Source organism: Peromyscus californicus, unplaced genomic scaffold (assembly GCF_007827085.1).
Source record: "Peromyscus californicus insignis strain IS unplaced genomic scaffold, ASM782708v3 Scaffold_19__1_contigs__length_69161282, whole genome shotgun sequence".
NCBI classification, from domain to species: Eukaryota; Metazoa; Chordata; class Mammalia; order Rodentia; family Cricetidae; genus Peromyscus; species Peromyscus californicus.
In genome coordinates this window covers 31,201,392-31,221,769 of record NW_026294491.1, presented here as the reverse complement: position 1 = coordinate 31,221,769, position 20,378 = coordinate 31,201,392, and the positions used below count along the sequence as shown (strand labels likewise).

Genomic DNA, 20,378 nt, shown 5'->3' with positions numbered 1-20,378 from the left:
TGTTAGTTGGGGTTCTCTAAAGGAACAGAATAGAGTGAATAAATATACATACATTAAATGAGGACTTATCAGATTGGCTTATGGATTGAAGTCCTGGTCCATCAATTGCTGTCTCACACTGGAGAGGCTGACAATCTTGGCAGATCTTCAATCCGTGAGGATAGGTGTCTCAACAAACCCCATTTGACACTGAGGCTTGGAGGATTCCTGGAGAGTTGCTGGTCTTCAATCTCTGTTGGAATTCCAAAAATCTGTTTCTAATATTGGCAGAGGAATGTGTCAGGAACAGGATAGATGAACCTGCCAATGAGAGAGGGGACAATCAGGCAAAAACAAAATGTCCTCCTATGGTCTTTTATGTGGGCTGCCACTAGAAACTGCCACCCAGATTTAGGGTGGGTCTTCCGACTTCAAATAAAAATGATCAAGAGAATCCTTCACAGGAGTGCCAACAGCTTGTGTTTTAGTTGATTCCAGATGCAGTCTAGTTGACAATCAAGATTAGCCATTAGAATAAAGTTAATGACCAACCCTGTTGCTAGTTCATGATTTATTCTTTTTATCATTATTTCAGATTTATTTTATTTAAACCCTTCCTTATCAAAGACATTCACTGTCAAATAATATGCCATGGTATACAGGCCTCAGCCTCACACAAATTGTTTCAACAGCATTTGTTGGTCACACCAAGTATTTCCATGGAGTGGCCACCTGGCCCACCTAGACCTGTGTGCCCTACAGTTCTCACACAGCCATGAAATTGCCGAGAGACACATGTCTCAGAATACATCTCCATCCTTGCCAATTGACACACAAGTGTTCTTAGATCAGGGTGTGCTTGAGCCTAACTTGAGTCTGATGCGAAATTTAAAAGAATAACTTAGAGAGAAACTAGAGATTGGAATTGCAGGCCAAGACCAGGGTTTACCATGAGGATAGGATACTGCAATGGCTACCATCTCTGCAAAACTATAGACAGTCCTGCATCCCATGTAACACAAAAGCCATAGACTTGACCTCTAGTTTGGACTTGACAAGGTCCCCCTCCACAGGTTATAAGTAGGCCAGCTATACAAGCTAAGTCTCTCCCACCTTAGTCATACATCAAAAAGGTTCCTCCCCTCCAGCAGTGTGCTTAGGAAGAAGTGGATGAATGTGTGGGGCTGGATTTTTATTTCTTTGGTTTTAGCCTATTATAGGATAAGTCCTCTACAGTCTTCCTGAAGAAGCAACTGTCACATCATCTTCATGTTTCCGTCTCTACACTGTGTGTCCCCTCCTTTCCTTCCAGCATTTTCTGTTTGGTTCCATATCTTCCTACTGAAGAAGTCAACTGGAGATTTCCTTTTATAACCTTTTTCATTCTGGTTGATTTAGCTATTATTGCACCATTTTTATTTCTTCCTAAACTATTCAGACTTAATTACATGTTTTTCTTCTGCCTTTGGCTCAAGTGTGCTAATTAGGTAGTATTTAGTCTGTCTCAAGTTTATTATTAGACTTTTCATTGTCCCTCCATTTGCTAAATTGCAGAGAATTTGTATTTTTAGGGTTCCTTCCATTCATGAGGAAGCCAAAGAAAGCCCATTTAAAAGTGGGCTTGCCTCAATATTTCCGATTCCCAGGTACAAAATTCCGTGTATCAAACTGAGGATGTTAATTCTGTTGTTGCTCAGCTTTAGTAAAGTCGGCAAGAGTCTAGAGCTTTCCTTCACAACCAATGGTTTCTAAGGCCATGGGCTGTGAGATCCTCATGTTGTAGCTCTCTCACCTTCACTTGTGGCTTCCTAGTGTCATCAAGGGAGCCCCACTTGACCTCTTCTGGCCTTACCTTCCTCCCCACCACAGCTCACCACTTATTAGAAGCTGCACAACGAAGTTCTTCGATCTTGATTACAGTTGATAGTGTTCTTTTACTGGGCTCATTTGTTCATTCAGCCAACAGATGCCTGATGAAGGCTGTCCTGTAGACAGCAAGGACAATACTGTGTATGAATGACTAACGTCCCTACTCTCCTGGAGTTTACACAGCAGTGGATGGAAACCTACTCTGGATAAAAACACATGGAAATATGGCTGTCCAGTGGAATATACACCGCTCCTATTTCCTCATATTCTGAGCCTTTAGCGTTTCTCATCATGCTTTGCCAGGAGCCTTGCCATTTTTCCAGGATAAGCAGAGTACATTTCCCTGCCCCTCGTTACTGGATGTTGGCCATACCATTCCCCTCAGCCTATGGAATATGGAAGACTGTGATTTGAGGGAGGCTTGCAATATGTCCTTCTGGCACTGCCATGAAAATTTGCCCCAGCAGTCCAGTCCCAGAATAATAAAACACGGGTCCAACTTGGATGCAACACATAGTCTAGAAGCGAGTCCAGTAGAGCTGAAGTCAGAGCAGAATCATCCCACTGAACCCAGCCTAGATTGGCCCTGTGGGGTGACTGCTGACAAAGCATTCACTCAGGAATTGCTGAGTAGTAGAAGTGGTGCTTGGTGCTGAAAGAAAAAGAAAGTGGTAGGGAACAAGAGAGAATGTTTTCTTTCAGAGAGAGGTGTAGGCTCATAGGCTCTCAAGACGGGATAACGTGTGAGCAGACATTTCTAGCGCTCACCTGGCTAAAGCGGTTACTGTGTCAAATGCTGTGTAGTTAATTTGTTTTTAATACGCTTTAATGAGTTAAGGCATTGCTAACAACGTTTTCAAGAAAACTGAGGTACAGAGAGAGTTTAATTTTAGTTTTTCAGTCTCATACATTATGAAAGGAAAGCTGGTGTCTTAGTTCCTTTTCCTATTGCTAAAATGATAAATAAAATAAAATGCTCTGGCTAAAGCCACTTAACGGAGAATGGGTTGATTTTAGTTTACAGTTCCAGAGGGATAGTCTGTCATGGTAGGGAAGACACGGCATCAGTCAGGAAAGGCATCCCGGCAGGAATAGGAGGCTGACTGGTCCCATTTCATCCACACTCAGGAAGCAGAGAGTGAACAGAAAGTGGCACCAGGCTACAAAGCCTCAAAGCTCACCTCCAGTGACACACTTCCTCCAGCAAGTTTCCACCAACTAAAGGTTCTAGAACTCTCCTAAACAGTGTCATCTGTGTTCAAACACATATGCCATGGATGACATTTCACATGCAAACCGAAGCAGAACTCTATTCTCCTTCAACCCTGACTGAGTGTATCATACATGTACCCCTGGCTGTAACTTCTCAGGGAGACAGATCCCACACGCTGCAGGAAGGCCGCCCTTCCTAATACGACTGTTGCTCCTTCTGACTCAGCTGCAACTGGAGAGGTGGGCAGGGTCACCCACATTTCCAAACCACTCCAAAAATTCAGAGGTTCCCACAAACCTTTCAGATTTTATAATTTCCTAGAACAACTCAGGGAATTTAGGGGAAAACTGCTTCAGATTCAAGGTTCATTATAAAAGACACAACAGCGAGAGCCAGCCACATAGGAAGGCACAGGCTTAGTGCTGTGGAACATACAGCATCTATGCACTCTCTGTGTGGCATCAGGGCACATCACGTTCCCAGTACTTTATGTGTGCTTTTGGGAATTTACTCTTAACCTCTCAGTGTCTAGAGGTTTTCTTTTTTTAATTTTTGAAATTAAAATATAATTACATTTCTTCCTTGCTTTCTCCTTTCAAACTTTCCCATATATGCCTCCCCACTCTCTTTCAAATCATGGCCTCTTCTTTCATTAATTATTATTGCATTATATAACCCTAAATATAACCCACTCCATATAATGTTACTTGTATGGATGTGCTGGAGATGTCTTTCTGTATGCTGTGAATGTGTTGCTCTGATTGATTGATAAATAAAATAGTGATTGGCCAGTAGCCAGGCAGTATAGTATAGGCAGGATAAGGAGAGAGGGGAATTCTGGGAAGTGGAAGGCTGAGTCAGGAGACACTGCCAGCCACCGCCGCCATGAGAAGTAAGATGTAAAGATACCGGTAAGCCATGAGCCACATGGCAAGGTATAGATTTATAGGAATGGGTTAATTTAAGATATAAGAGCTAGATAGCAAGAAGCCTGCCACGGCCATACAGTTTATAAGTAATATAAGTCTCTGTGTGTTTACTTGGGTCTGAGCGGCTGCAGGAGCCGGGTGGACACAGGAAAACTCCAGCTACAGAATGTTTTCAGGGATGACCATTTGGCACTGGACAACCACTTGGTGTACTCTCTCCTGGGAAGACCCCCTTTCCTGCTCTCAGCTTTCCTCCTTGTCTATAGTTTTCCTGTGTAGAGTTGAGGCTTCATGGCTTTTCCCCATCCACTTTGGCATGTCTGCTGGTGTTATCCTTGTACAGCTCACATTTGCACAGCCAGGTTGGTGAGACTTTATGGGTGTGGTTTCTGATATTACTAGGAAACACAATCTCAAAGCAACCTCCCTGGCCCACTGGCTCTTACAATCTTTCAATCTTATCTTTTGCAATGTTCCCTGGGCCTTAGATACAGGAGTGTTTTATAGATGTGTCCGTTGGGACTGGACTCCACAGCTCTGTGTTTTTGATTGGTTGTGGTTTTCTGTAGTGCTCTCCATCTGTTTCAAAGAGGAGTTTTTTTTTTTTTTTCGATGAGGGGTGAGAATTATACTTCTATGTGAGTATAAGAACCAAGGGTTTACAGACTGTTGTTAGGGATGATTCTGGTTTAGTAAAGTAGTACTTGTAGATTCTCCTCCAATAACTGTGACTTCCCTGGCACTAAGCAGTTAGCTAGGTTTCCCATACAAGATATTCTTGTTAAACAGGAATCCTAATTGTTAAGTGTAAATGAATTGCTAAACAGTCTTATTAAATAAAAAACATGGAGCCAGATGTCAGGGTTAAAACCTGAGAGATCAGAGGAATAGGAAAAGCCACAAGCCAACCTCACCTTACAAACCCTCAGCTTCCAAAAGAGACCTACTTCTTGTATACCCACACCTATATGCATTTCTGTTCTACTGTCTCATTTGCTCTCTCTGTCCAGCTACCTCACTTCCTCTTCCTGCCCAGCGCTGTCACTTCCTGTCTGTCTGTAAAGACCTCCAAACCTTTATGGTTAACTAGTGTTGGAATTTAAGGCGTGTGCCACCACACCTGGCTCTGTTCCCAGTGTGGCCATGAACTCACAGAGATCCAGACAGACCTCTGCCTCCCGAATGATGGGATTAAAGGTGTGTGTTACCATTGCCTGACTTCTATGTTTAATATAGTGGCTGGCTTTTTCCTCTGATCCCCAGATAAACTTTATTGGGTTGCACAAATGAATTATCACCAGAGTTAAGTTTAATTAGAGAGTTGTTGGTAACCACCAAGGAATGTGTGACACTACTGTGCCCTTTGGGTTATTATACCATGCTGGTCTGTGATGTGACCCACAGGTGTCATATCAAGGTAGGACTCTCGGTTGCTTCTCTCCTTTAGAAACTTTCATGGTGCCTTCTAATTCCATGAAAGCTAGTCCTCAGGGTGGGTGGTGGGGGCAGCATTCAGGTCAGTTCCAGCACAGATATCTCTCAGCCCTGTTTCTGAAGTGCATGGTATATTCAGCAATGGGGACTTACCTTCTACATCTGGGAGGCAGCCAAGGGCAACGGCAATAGGATATATGTTTTGGGGAGTCTCTTGGATAGCCCTGGCCAACAACTCAATAGAGGGCTTCTCATGTCTGGCTAGTCTTGGGTTCTTTGAGGGAGAATCATGAACCCAGATGAGAAAAGTTCACTGAAACCATATGTGTGTATTTATACACAGAATGACATTTATTATAAGCTTGCTTTTTTAAAAGGCAAATAGTTAACAGTATGGTTCCTTGTTGTTGTTTTTTTCAGACTTTCTTATTCTTATTTGCCCTCATCCCTCCTTCTTCTGTAATTGCCTCCATCTCTCCTCCCTAAAGAGTCCCCCTCCCATTTTCCTGATCAGATCACTGTAGTCTGCTATTCCCCTCTTGAGTGATTGATCCCCAACTTTCCCTATCCTGACAATGGTCCTACTTTACTTTCCTAGTTTCTTAGTTACTCCAGGCTGTGTGCTCACATCTGACTATTTGGAGCTGGGAGCCTCCAGTGAGAGAGAGCATGTCATTTGTCTTTCCCAGTCTTGGTTATCTTATTCAATATGATCTTTTCTAGTTCCATCCACTTGCCTGTAAGTTCATAATTTCATTTTTCTTTATAACGGAGGAGTATTCTGTGGTGTATCTGCACCACATTTTCATTGTCTGTTCGTTAACTGAAGATCATTTAGATTGTTTTCGTTTCCTAGCTATTGTGAACAGGACAGCACAGAACATGATGTAGAAAGTGTCTGTGGAATAGAATGGTGAATCCTTTAGTTATATGCCAGGGAGTGGTAGAACTAGATCATGAGGTAGATCTGTTCCTAGCTTCGTAGTGGCTGTACCAATTTGCACTCCCACCAGCAGTATAGAAGTGTTCCTCTTCCCCCACATCCTCAACAGTATAAACTGCCATTTGTTTTATTGATCCTGGCTATCATGACTAGTGTAAGATTAAATCTCCAAGTGGTTTTAATTTGCATTTCCCCGGTGCCTAAGAATTCCAACATTTCTTTAAGTGTTTCTTAGCTATATCTGTTTCATATTTTGAGAATTCTCTGCTTAGTTCTATACCCCCATTCTTTAAATTGGGTTGTTTCCTCAATGTTGTTTTTTGTTTATTTGTTTGTTTTTTTAATTTTTTATATATTTTAAGTACTAACCTTCTATTGGATGTATAATTGGTTAAAAATTTTTTTCTGTTCTGTAGCCTGTCAGTTTGTCTCAATGATGGTATCCTTTGCCATAGAAGAGTTTCAGTTTCATGAGTCCTGTTTATTAATTGTTGTTCTTTGTGCCTGTCTATCAGTATCCTGTTCAGAAAGTCTTTTCCTGTGCCAATATGTTCAAGCCTATCCCCCACTTTCTCTTCTATCAGATTCAGGGTATCTGGTCTTATGTTCAGGTCCTTGATCCATTTGGCTTTGTTGTGGAATATTTTTCTTTCTCTGTAAATTGTGATTGATTCATTTTGCTGGGTATTATAGTCTGGGCCAGAATCTGTAGTCTCTCAGTTCATAGAACATCTGTACCAGCTCTTCTGACTTCCTGAGTCTCCATTGAGAAGTCGTGTTATTCTAATAGGCCTGACTTCATGTATTACTTAGTCTTTTTCCTTGCAGCTTTTAGTATTCTTTCTTTGTACTGTATGTTTAGTCTTTTGAATAGTATGTGATGTGGGTAATTTCTTTTCTGGTATAATCTATTTGGTGTTCTGTATGCTTTTTGTACCTTGATAGACACCTCCTTATTTAGGTTGGAAAAATTTTCTTCTATGATTTTGTCAAAAATATTTTCTGTGTCTTTTACCTGGGTTTCCTCTCCTTCTCTATTCTTATTATTTGAAGATGGTCTTTTCATAGTGTTCTAGATTTCCTGGATGCCTACTTTTTTATTTCATATTTTCTTGGACTGATGTATCTATTTCTTCTACCTTGCCTTCATCATCTGAGGTGCTCTCTTCCATGTCTTGCAATCTGTTGGTGAGGCTTACCCCTTAAGTTTTTGTTTGGCTTCCTAAATTTTTCATTTCCAGTTTTATTTCAGTTTGTGTTTTCTTTAATAATTTGACTTCTTTGTTAAATTCTACTGTCATGTCTTGAATTGTTTTCGTTATTTCATTCACTGGTTTATGTTTTCGCAGACTTCATCAAAGAATTTATTCATAACACCTTTAAGATCCTTGATCATATACATAATTGTTATTTTGAAGTCATTGTCTTGAGCTTCAGATATATTACATTTCTCAGGGTCTACTCTAGTAGGGTTAGTGGGTTCTGGTGGAGGCATATTGTCTTGGCTGTTAATGTTGTGGTTTTGTGCTGGTGTCTAGGCATCTGGAGTTATGGTGGCTGACATGGTTCTAGGTCTTGTCTTTGTTGGTTGGACGTTCCATTCTTTGGTTGCTGTTGACCTCTCTGGATCTTAGGAAAATGTGGTGGTTGAAGGTTGCCTGGTAAGAGATGTGTCTGCAGGATGGTGAGCTGTAGATAAGAATGGAGATGGGCTAGGAGAAAAAGCTGAGGGAGTGTGTGGGAAAGATCTAGGGGAATTAGGTTCACTCCAAGAAGTAGGGTTCCCAGAGAGTAGGAGTGGGAAGAGGGCCTTCTGCAAGTAGGCTGTAGTAGGACAATGAATATGTCTAGAGAGGCAAGGATGGAAGGCCAGAGGGACCCTGGGTCTGTACCAAGTGGTGGAGTCTCCAGCGAATGGAGGGGAACATGTGAGTAGGTTGCTAAAAAAGGTGGGGGTGAAAGTGGAGAGACTGTAATGGAGGACAGGAAGGATAGTGAAAACCTCCTGCCTTAGTCTCCTCCTAGTACGGTCACTGGGCATCCTTGGTAGAAAGTGTTCCTAGGCTTCAGCATCTGACATATAGGATTGGAGATGGGCTAGAAGGGAAAGGTAAAGGTGTAGCTAGAGTTTTCCTGCCTGGCCCACAGTCAGGACAAATCTCTCTCACCTGCCAGTCCCACAGCCCCTCAGACCCAACCAAGTAAACACAGAGACTTATATTGGTTACAAACTGTATGGCCGTGGCAGGCTTCTTGCTAACTGTTCTTTCAGCTTAAATTAATCCATTTCCATTAATCTATACCTTGCCACCTGGCTCGTGGCTTACCGGCATCTTCACATGCTGTTTGTCATCATGGCGGCTGGCAGTGTCTCTCTGCCTCAGCCTTCCACTTCCCAACTTTATTCTCCTCCTTGTCCTGCCTACACTTCCTGCCTAGCCAATGGCCAATCAGTGTTTTATTTATTGACTAATCAGCAACACATTTGCCATACAGAACATCCCACAGCATAAAGGGGTCTGCCGAAGAGAGCTCAGCCAAGTCCAGTGCCTAGAGTTTTACTGGCGTTCAGTATGCATGCATGATTGGTAATTATTAGTCATGTGACTAAACTTAATTCCCAGGCCCATCTTCTCCATGGAGATCAAGTGGCTGAAAGCCCAACCCTCCCCATCCCGAAGGATCCAGGGCTCAGTGAATTATTTAATTAGTATGGCAGAGATGCCTCTATCATAAATTCCTCTATCATTAAAAGGTCCTTTTAAAGCTCTGGGCTGGGAACATGGAAATGAAAATGTGTGATCAATGTTCCCTGAACAGATTAAACACCAGAATAGACTCAGTGTAAGAATGGTTTTGTAAACAGGAAGAAAAAACTTAAAGAGATCACCCAGAATGCACAAGAGAAAGATAATGAGATCGAAAATAGGAAAGGGTAGAAGACACTGAGAACTGCCCCTGATAAGAGGTACCAAGAAAAGCAAAGCCTGATGACATCACAGTTGTGAATGTTTAGAGATAACCGGAAAACTATAGAATTTCTCATTTCCAGAAACCTAACTTGGATCAAACAGGATACCACAAAAAAAAAAAAAAAATCCACATTTGAGTATAGTATAAGCTACAGAATTCCAAAAATGAACATCTTTGAATTGTCCAGAGAGAAGAGAGAGAGAGAGAGAGAGAGAGAGAGAGAGAGAGAGAGAGAGAGAGAGAGAAACAAATGCAGATTTCATACAAGGAACTACAATGATCTGACAAGGGATTTCTCAAGCGACAATCAAGCAAGGAGACAGTGGACTGACAACCAGTCAGGGACTGAAATAGTTGACTTCAGAACAGAACAGGAAAGAAATGGATTGCCACTATTGAAACAAGGTAGCAATATAAGCCCCAAGAGGGAGTTTTAAAAAGAAAATGGCTGGCATTGCCGCCACTCAGACCCGTGGGTTGCAGAGCAGACAGCATTCAATCAGAGCTCCAACAGTTTCATGGGGATTTCCTCGGCTTTTTGTTGCCAAAAATTGTAACTTGGGGAAGACTGAATTGCACAGAAGTATAATGATGGTTAGTTTAAATTCTCACCAGATACAACCCAGCATGGCCTGGGAAGAGGATTTCTGTAAGGGATTGCCTAGATCAGGTTGGTCTGTGGGGGATTGTACTGACTGCCGTAGTTGATGTGGGAAAACCTGGCCTGAAGGTGAGTGGTACTGTCGCCAGGGTTTGAGCCCTGGATTTTATAAGAGAAGATGAGAAGAGGAAGGGAGGGAGGAAGAGAGGAGAAAGGAAGGGGAAGGGAAGATGAACTGAGCAGTAAACATGAACTCATTCATCTTTTTCTGCTCTTGACTGTGATGTGACCAGCTGCTTTAAGTTCCTGCCTTGATTTCCCCACAATGATGGGCTCTACCCTGGAACTGTGAGCCAAAACCAACCCTTTCTCCCATAACCCTGCTTTCTGTCAGGGTATTTTATCTCAATAGCAGAAACGAAATCAGGACAAGGACTTTGTTGATGTTGTTGCTATTACTACTGCTCCTCGAAAATGTAAAACAAAGCCTGTGGAACACACACGAGAGCTCATCTTAATAACCATAGTTTTCGGTAGGCTGACATAGTTCAGAGTTTTTTCAACAGAATGGCTCACACCTGTGCACGAATTTTTACGTCTCAAAATACACCCAGAGAAAACTTTTGCCGCTGTGACCAAAGGGTTAAAGCTGTGGTCCTGGGCTCTGAGCACCTTGTGTCTCGGTGCCAGCAGATCGCCAGGCAAGCCTTTAGACTGTGGGAGATGTTTGCATGCTGATTAATTTTTGATGGTTGGCTGAACATTTGTTTAATCTCTGGTTGAGACTTTTGCACTCCAGGCAGAGGGGAAAAGCAAGAAACGATGCTCTCAGCACTTTCCCCCCCACACTCTATGCGGGCTGCAGAGAACTGGGATTGACAAGGCAAGTGTTGGCATGAATGTATTAACCCCGTTTCCTTGGGAACCACAGAGTCGAGGGGAGCATGTCAGTCACATTTAGCAGCCTGCTCGGCGTAAGGCAATTAGTTCCAGGATTTGTCAGATGACAGTTCTATTTTCGAGCACTTTCTTATCAATTAGAAGAAGAATACCTGACGTGCAGAGATTTCTCAGCAGTTTGTGCCACGGCGTAGTTTGGAAGCAACGCAAAGGGGAGCTCACACTGCCTCCTACAAAGGCCGTTCTAATTTGTTCCCTCCGTGGAGCGTCTTGATGGATTGGCTCAGGGCTGAACACAAGCACGGGAGAGAGGCTGCTTAGCTAACTCTCTTCGGAATGAAAACAGACTGTGAGGTGGCACACACAGTTCTCCAGCAGCTTGCTCTGGAAATTAGCAGCCGTGCAGGTCACCAAGCAGTTCTTGTGTGCAATCGTAAGGATTTGGGGGAAGGTTAGAGCAACAATAATATAAACAAGCATCCAACCGCAGCATTGACAGCACACTAGGCTGTTCATGAATGGATGCATGTATCCAATATGTCATCCACTATGCCCACAAGGCTGAGGACAGAGTAGGGTGGCCTCTGAGAATGGCGTGACGAATGATGCTCATGGATGCTGTGGAGAGGGCTCAGCCAGGAAATGGCTTGCTATGCAAGCAGGAAGACTCAAGTTCAGGTCCCTGACACCCAAGGAAAAAGGTATTTCCCTCGCATAGCAATGCACATCTCTTATCCAACCACCGGAGAGACAGAGACAGGAGGATTCCCTGGAGCCTGCTGGCCAGCCAGTCTAGACAAATTGATTCAGTGAGAGACTCTGTCTCAAAAAAAATAAGGTTTTAAGAAGACACTCAGAGGGTTGGGGATTTAGCTCAGTGGTAGAGCGCTTGCCTAGCAAGCACAAGGCCCTGGGTTCGATCCTCAGCTCTGAGAAAAAAAAGGAAGACACTCAGAGTCTACCTTTAGCTTCCACACGAACATGCAGCACATGCTCATGTACCTGCACATACATGTGCAACCCATATGAACATGTGCACACATACAACTCCATGAAAGTCACAACGAACTCTTAATCTAGAGGTTGGGTGGATCTGGGTGACATAACGTCCACAAATTTACAATATACATTTATGTTTGTTTCAAGTTAAGAAGATTTATTTAGCCTTGAGCATCTTCAGGCTGGAGAGTTAGCCAAGGACAGGCAAAACTGGAACCTGATTTGTCTGCTTCCAAGCTACCCTCAGTGTCCATCACTGGCCCTACCCAGACACTGGCTCTACTCAGACAGTGATTGAAGTCCATTTACTAAAATCTGGCTTTTTCTGCAGCATGTGATGCTTTTCCTGAAGAAACAGCCCCATCCAGCACTTGTCCATGTGCTTGCTTACCCAAGAACCAGAAGGGCCATGACTGATGCCATTTAAATCTGGCAAGGTAGGGGGTATAGGTGGGGCAAGCTGACAAGGAGAATTTGGGGAAGAGGAAGGACTGAATCAGAAGTCACCAGCCAGACACAGAGGAAGCAAGATGTAAAGACAAAACTAAAAAAAGGTACCAAGCTACATGGATAAACAAAGATAAGAATTATGGGTTAATTTAAGTATAAGAGCTAGTCAGTCATAAATCTGAGCTAATGGCTGAGCAGTTATAATCAATATAAGCCTCTTTGTGTTTACTTGTGGGACTATGGATGAGAGATTTGTCCTGACCGCAGGCCAGGCGGGACACAGACAAACTTCCAACTACAGGCACATCTCTCCAAAAGTCTCCCTTAGTCTTTGGAGGTACACTGAAGGAACAAGGGCTTCTGGTCCAATAGGACATGGAGACTTGGAAGCTTTGTGTCAGCCAAGAGGGGCCTCCTCCCTGCAGGACTTCTCAGCTACAAGCTGCCAACGTGAGGATAGCTGCCTCTGTGGTTGTGTGTCCGGAGACATGGAGGCAGAAGGGAGGTGGGTGGGAGCAGTCTGGCATTAGGTCATCAACATGGTGGGGCACCCAGCTTGACTCCAAGGCTCTATGGCTGGTGCCACAGGTAGACAGTGGAACCCCTTGCTGAGGGAGACACTGGGATACCATGGCCCTGTTTAGAGGAGAAGAATGTTGGTTTAGTTTGGGCATTAGAACTAAGGATGTCTTTGAAAGTCTCAAGAAGAGATAACAGTGAGAGCTACAAGAAACGACCTTAGTGTTGAACTTGGGAGGGCACAATCCTACAGATCTCCTGTGAGCAAACTCTGAGTTGAGAAGGGAAAGGGGAGAGCTTTCGCACTATGAATTTTCAGAGATTTGGGAATGGTTGAAGCATTTCAAGCCCTCAGAGGAAGGCACGGGAAAATTCAGATTTGGAGGTCATGAAGGACTCGAAGCAATCGTTGCTCAACCCATCTTAGTCTCTTGGTCCTTCAGGCAAAGTAGAAATGAGAGCTTCAGGATTCTTCAGCATGGGGACAAAATGCCTACACTGGACTAATTTAAAGAAATGCTGCCACATAGGCCAACTCTCTGTCGTGCCCAACAAGCCATTATGTCAGAGACCACACTGACCCATTAGCCATGCCTGCTGAGATCAGAGCAGACGGGGATAAACATCCATACTTCCCACCTGCCCTTCATGGTCTAAGTTTTGGTGGTGGCCCGTTGCTGAACAGTTACATAGGACACCTTCCCGGGCCACTTTGATGAAAATGAGCAAATCCACAAATAATAATGGGTATCTGAGATGCCGTATAGTGGCATGAGCTGAGGGGAAAACCAAGGTAGGTGGGAAATGATGAGGGGCAGGCCGGCAAGGAAAGCATTGCTTACAAAGTAACTGGACAGCAGAGTGAAGAAGTGGTGGAGTGGACCTTGTGTCTGGGGAAGGACTATGGCAAAAAGGGAGCAGCTGGGGCAGAGGGCCCGAGGCCCAGGGTATTATGGAATTTTGAGAAATATTCAGGAAGCCGCTCAGCTACGGAGGGTGAGTAGCATCTAAGAGTAGACAAGAGTAAGAGGTGGTGGAAGTTTGGGCTATTCTGGACCGTGTTGCACCTTGACATTTACTTATTTTTATTTTGTGTGTATGAGTGGTTTGCCTGCGTGTACATGTATGTGCACTACAAAATGCAGTGCCTGAGAGGGCCAGAAGAGGGCATCAGATACCCTGGACTGGAGTTACAGAGGGTCTGAGCCACCACATGGGTTCTCAGGATCAAACTCCAGTGTTCTATAAGAGCAGCAAGTACTCCTAACCTCTGAGCCATCCTTCCTGCCCCTCTTATTCAATTTAAAATGATTTGGTAGAGATGCTGGAATTCATTTTGAGCAAAATGGAGGAGGGTTTTATGCAAAACAAGGAGAAGTACCCCTTACACTTTCAAAAGATCGTTCTGGCTGCCAGTAGAGGGCCAAGAGTGTTGCAGAGGGCTGCCGCAGTAGTGCAGTCAAAGCACCGTGGTGGTTACAGTAAGGGTAGAGCAGATATGAGTCAGACAGGCTTCCCAAGGTATGTCAAATAGAAAGCGGACAGAATCTGCTAGTAGGGTTGACTTGGGTTTAAGAGAATGAGAAACAAGAGATAGCTGCACAGATTTTCACTAAACCTTGACTGTGGGGGAGGATCTGAGATGAAGCAGAGTGAAAGTGGCCCATGAAGAAGAGGGACCACATCAAGAAAGCTCAGTGCCTGCCTGGGTGTGATGGCACATGCCTTCAATCCCAGCACTTAGAAGGCAGAGTCTCTGTGAATTCAAAGCCAGCCTGGTCTACAAGAGTTCCAGGCCAGTAGGGAACTGCATACAGAGACCATATCTGAAAAAATCATCATCATCGTCATCATTATCATCATCATCATCATCATCATCATCATCATCATCATTATCAATGACTGAATGACTGAAGGAAGGAAGAAAGCAAACATGCAAGCTCACAGCCCATGCTATGGCCAGTGCCTTGGGATGGAAGCAGATCAACATCTTCTGGGCTTGACATTATGAAGGATGGGGTGGAAGAAGCCCCTCAGGGAATAAGGGGCTGTGCTTTCCATAGAGGATTTAAAAGCAATAATTAACTAAAAACAAGTCTATCTTTTATCATAACCATGCAATGGCAATTCCAAACAATGTCACTGAATGAAGTCTTAAGTTATTATAAGTTCTAAACTTTGTTGCAGATATTACCGCGATGAAGTTATTACCTATGAAATCTCGGAATGAGCTAGGTCTATTACTTCCCCTGACAAACGTGGCATCCTCCAGAGAAAAGCCATTTTTGCAGGCCAGTCCTGCACCTGCATTCTCCACTGTTACTAAGTTTGTGTGCCCCTCAGAACTGTCAGAGTTTTTGTTGTTAGACATAAACAGTGATATGTGAAGAGTTCTCTATCTCATCTGTATATTAACCCCTTATCAAAAACAAGGGCTGTCATCAGTCATCACAGTCATCACACTCCTTAGGTTATCTTTGCAGTCTGTAGCTAGTTTCCTTGGGCACAGGATTTTAGGTTCGGCACAAGCACATTGAGCTCCTTTGACTCTTGTTGCCAGTACCATAGCCAAGCAATTATTGCCAAATCTAGTGTCACCAAGCTGTCCTCCATGCCATTGTCTAGGAGTTCCATAGACCTCATACTTAAGTCTTTAGGCAGCAATATCATTGTTAATATCTCCTTTGGTATTTCTTCTATTCTTCTGTCCATAGAAGGCTGCTATTGATATAGATATTGAAGAGTTCTCTGTAGTACATTTGAATCTAATGAACTCTGCCTGTGTTCACTCACATATAAACCTGTCTGTGTACCTTGGTAGCAGGAACATAAAAGTAGAGGCATGAAATCCTTTCTCTCAAGTAAGTTATCATCAGCAAGACAGTATGATGTTATCAGTGTGTGGCCAGTGTGACCCCTCCATTCTTCACAGTTCTGCTCCTTCTCAGGTGACTGTCCTTCACTCTCCTTGCAGGTGTTAGGGCCCTCCACTTATTTCCGGCTGAGTCTCCTCCAATATTTTGAGAATGGAGAGATACCACATTGGTATAAGTTACAGAGTGTTCCCATCAGGCACTTGATCTTGGGGAATGGCTCTGAAGCATATACACAGGTAGCAACTGTTGCTAAGCCTAGGAGCAAGCCTGGCCTTCGAGAAACAGCCGTTAGTGACCAAGAGGCCATTTTCACTCAGTGAATTAGCATGTTCATCTGCCTTCTGAAAGTCCTTGGTGAAGGAAACACTTCTTTGTAGCTTAGAGCACCCACAGCCATAAAGCCAGCTCCCTAAGGCCCTGGTGTCTTCTGCAGATGTCATAGATTAGACTCAGTGAGGACTGCGTGGTATCCAAGGTAGGAAGCCAGTTTGGTTCTCCTCCACATGAACCTGGGTCTTGGGTTCTTGTCCCCTTACCTCTTCCCTGCTCTGGGCATTTCTAGGCAGGGTGGAGATGTTCCTTCTATCCTAGACTAGACATTGTACAGACCCCAAGTCTCTGAGAGTAGGAGTTTGGGGCAGAAGGAAGAGGGAAGGAGAAGAAGACAATCCCCACTTCTGCCTCAGGACTCTGGGCTCTGACTCTGCAAGTCATTGTCTTTGTCTTGCCCCCGCCAGCCAAGATCCACACCAAAATGAACCCAGAGAAGAGGCAACCCTCAGGTTTGCAGGAATACAATAGACCAAGGCAGAGGAAACAGCATCCTAAGAGTGACTTCACCAAGACGACACCTGGGAACCACCTGGGATGGCCCTAGAGTGCAAACCTGTTACTGTCCTGTCATCCCTACAGGACAGGCCTACAAGAGCACTGCTGTTCCAGAGTGCAGAGGCTGTCCTCAGGGGCCATTCCTAAGTGCCCCGAGTCTCTCGGTGCTTCATGGGACACTGTGTCCTCCATCAAACTGGAAGTTTTTGGTTTTTGAAAACTTCTGTTCTCATTTTTATTAGTTCTTTGAATTTTTTCTATGCATATTATGCTCTTATCCATCACCAAAGCCAAATTAAAAAAATACCTATGACAGAATTAGAACTATAAAAACAATTCACTTTATATCTTCCTTCATGACTCATGTCTGTTACCTGCCACACCAAAAATCTCAGTTTCATTAACTCTTTGAAATGTCTGTTCAATGTGTTTTGATCATGCTCATCCTTCTGTCAGATCTACCTCCATTTCCCAACCCACCCAGCTGTTGACACCCTCCGGGGAAGGCCACACATCTACAGTATATGGACTGCACAAATTGCATTTGGTGGGTTTAAAAGAGAGAGGACCAGTGAGCTGGAGTTCTGTTTGCCCGTTCAGGGGCAGCCTCCCCAGGAGGCTGTTCATACCTTGAGTTGTTCACCTCTTAACAGTACACACGTTGCTGGTTCTGTTTTTCTGGAGAAACTTAATGACACTGGGCTGAACAGTCCACGGTCACTAAGGGTAAGAAGAAACACATATAGATACACAGCTCTTCACAGAGAGATAGTATATAGATTTCTAGATCTCTGAAGGTATGTAGATATAAAGATATAGGTTTATTTTAAGTGATTGGCCCATTGGGTTCACAAGTCTTTAGTCTGAAGAACAGGCTAGCAGGTTGGGAACCAACCAGAGAAGGGTTGATATCGGGCTCAAGTGGGATGGAGATATATATATATATATGTATATATATATATATATATATATACATATATATATATATATATCTCCATTCAACTTCTTCATAGAACCATATAACCTCGAGTGGGAGATATATATCTATATCTATATATCTATATATCTATACATATATATACATAGCCATTCAACTCCTTCCATATAGCCCACTCCAGTCACTCAACTTCATCCATATAAGCCACCCCAGACATCTAACTCCTTCCATATAACTCACCCCAGCCATGCACCTCCATCAGGTGTAGCATAGCCCATCTTTGAGCACCCCTCACCCAAAGGTGGGAAGAGCCAAATTTCTTACAGAAAAAAAAAAGCACAATTGGACCCCTAGACCATCTTTGAAAACCCAAACCACCTTTTCTTCAAAGCCCCCAGTGAATGTTTTGTACATGTTTTACATTAAATGTTTAGAGAAATGAAAAAACTCCCTCGCATGGTTTCCATTAGCTTCCTCGAAAGTATGAGTTCGAGTTATCATGAACAAAGACGCTGGGTATTGGGTTTCCCTGATCCTGCTGGCCTGGCCTGCCCCTCATTTCCTGCCATCTCCCAGCACATCAGGAAACAGAGACCATTCCAGCCCCCGGGGCTCTGGGTTCACTCACATCAGATAAGTAGATGACTTTAGGGCCAGCGGGAAATAATAAGGTGTGCCGTGTCCACTCCTCTAATTATTTCCTCACAGTGACAGGGCCTGAAGACAGCCTCTACCTCAGCTACCTCTACCTCACGTCACACAGAAAGGGACAATACAATGAAACCAATGTAAAAGGCACTTTGCAGGACTTCACGGCTTGTACGAGCCCGTCACCCTCTTGATCACGGGCAGTCTGACTTTGCACTCTTATAACCAGGACTATGACCTAGTCTATGGCCTGTGGTTTGTGACAGCTGCTTGACCTTGCTTCCACCCATGGTCCGGTAAAGAATACCTTACCTGTCATGCGCAGCAGTGCTCCTTGACTCCTAGCCATTATGGAGATGTCCCCAGCTGCCCTCATAGCCATAGGCACCCTGTATTGAGAACCTACCTAAAAATTAAGCTCATATTTCCATTGTTTTCATCCTTCCAACAAGGCCAGGTACCCTGACAAAGCAATTCACAAAGGCTGACCCCAGAGCCCTGAGGAGGAAGTGAGAATTGTCTTCCATTTCCCTTTTCTTCCCTCTGTCCCCGAACTCCTACTCTAGAGACGTGAATGCCCGGTTCCCTCCTTCTTCTGGCCAGTATCATTTTATATATATATAAAAAAAAGGATTCATCATGAGACAAAAATGACTGATGTTTACCATATGTCTCTCTCCTGGGTTAGGACCTTAGCAAGGCCCCCCATGTCTGCCTTGGTCCCACTCGTTGACCCCTTTTCAAGCTAAAACAATGAAGTTCTGATTAAACCAGGGAAGGACTATCTAGCAAGAAAATGGAGGTGAAAGTGTGAGTGTTGGAGATTTTGTCTGGTTCTTATTTAGGGTACGAAAGAGCCTCCCCGAGTCCACTAGGATGTGCCAACTCTATGATGCTTTCCTTACTGACTGCAGAGGTCAGGAGTCTGTCCTCTCTGAAGTCAGGTCAGGAAGGCTGCCATGTTTGTGTCTCTGCATCCCCAGGGTTTGGCCTATCAGGAACCCAAAAGATTCCCTGCCAGTGGGCTCCTCTGTTTGCTCAACACAGAGTCACATGGAACCCTCTGATCTGTGCCAAGACCCCAGAGGTAAGAAGGCGCAGGCCTAATTCCCATGTTGTGAAACCAGCAGCGGGAAAGCAGACCGAGATCAGTAAACTGCAGGAGAGTGAGCATGACTGGTAGCAGGTGACCTATCCCTCCGCATGAGCGAAGAAAGGCTCAGGCTTGGTTACACACGGCCAGCAAAGGGCTTCAAGGAAAGAGAGCAGTGTATGTCAAGGAAACAGGGAGCCAAGAGCTGTATTTGAGATAGCCTATGTAGCGGGAGAATTCTGCGGATGGGGAGACATGAGCCTGGGGACTGGGCAGATAGTGTCTTCACTGTAATCTGTAGTAAGAAATTCATCTTCCATTAAACATAGGGCACACAGAGGTATGAAACCATAGTTACAAACACTGGCCCTGCAATGCACAGAAGATGTTATTTCTATCCTATTTTATTTGGGGACAACTGTTGTCTGTTTTTATTGCTTAGTTGTTTTTTAGAGATGGACCCAGTGCCTTGACCATGCCAGGCAAGTGTTCTCCCGCTAAGCTACGTCCACAACAACGCTTGTTTCTGACAGTGTCTCACCATATAGTGTAGGCTGGCCTTGACCTACCATCCTCCATCTCAGCCTTAGCAGTGCTGGGGTTACAGCATACACCACCTTGCCCGGCTTTTATTCTGGTTTTCAAGTGTTGGTTAGGGTTGAATAAACTGATTTCCCGATCAAGTTCAATCTGAACTGAGATTACGAGGGAGCCACTTATGTGCAAATGACCTGGTCTCTTTTCCTTCACAGAATGATCAATACTGCTGTTGATACAGAGTGAATGGCAGTGGTCCTCAACCTCCCTAATGTTATGACTCTGTAATACAGTTTCTCACATTATGGTGACTTCTAACCATAAAATTATTTCACTGCTACTTCATAGCTGTAATTTTGCTACTGTTAGGAATCATAATGTAAATATCTACTATGCCGGATATCTGATGTGTCCCCTGAAGGGGGTTGCAACCCACATGTTGAGAACCACTGGCTTCCAGGGTCACCTGGGGCTGGGTGTGGGTGGATATAATCCAGTTGTGAGATGACCACACCCCAAACATGAACACGAGCAATTTATATGGAGAGAAGCAGATTGCATTTTTTATCTTCTTATAACTGAGAAGAGATGATTGATTGGGGGTGTGACTATGGAGTGAGGAGGAATGAGGGTGACTGTGTTGGTAATAC

At 44.0% G+C, this 20,378-nt stretch overlaps 1 protein-coding gene and 1 non-coding gene across 7 annotated transcripts in view; both read left to right on the top strand.

The window, feature by feature from the left end:
- The window catches only part of Gpr45 (G protein-coupled receptor 45), a 96,619-nt gene that overhangs the window by 49,139 nt on the left and 27,102 nt on the right, over positions 1–20,378 (top strand). The gene's annotated exons all lie outside the window — the stretch shown is intronic.
- On the top strand, positions 11,694–11,776 carry Trnaa-agc (transfer RNA alanine (anticodon AGC)). Its single transcript has one exon. It is a non-coding gene; the product is annotated as a tRNA-Ala (tRNA).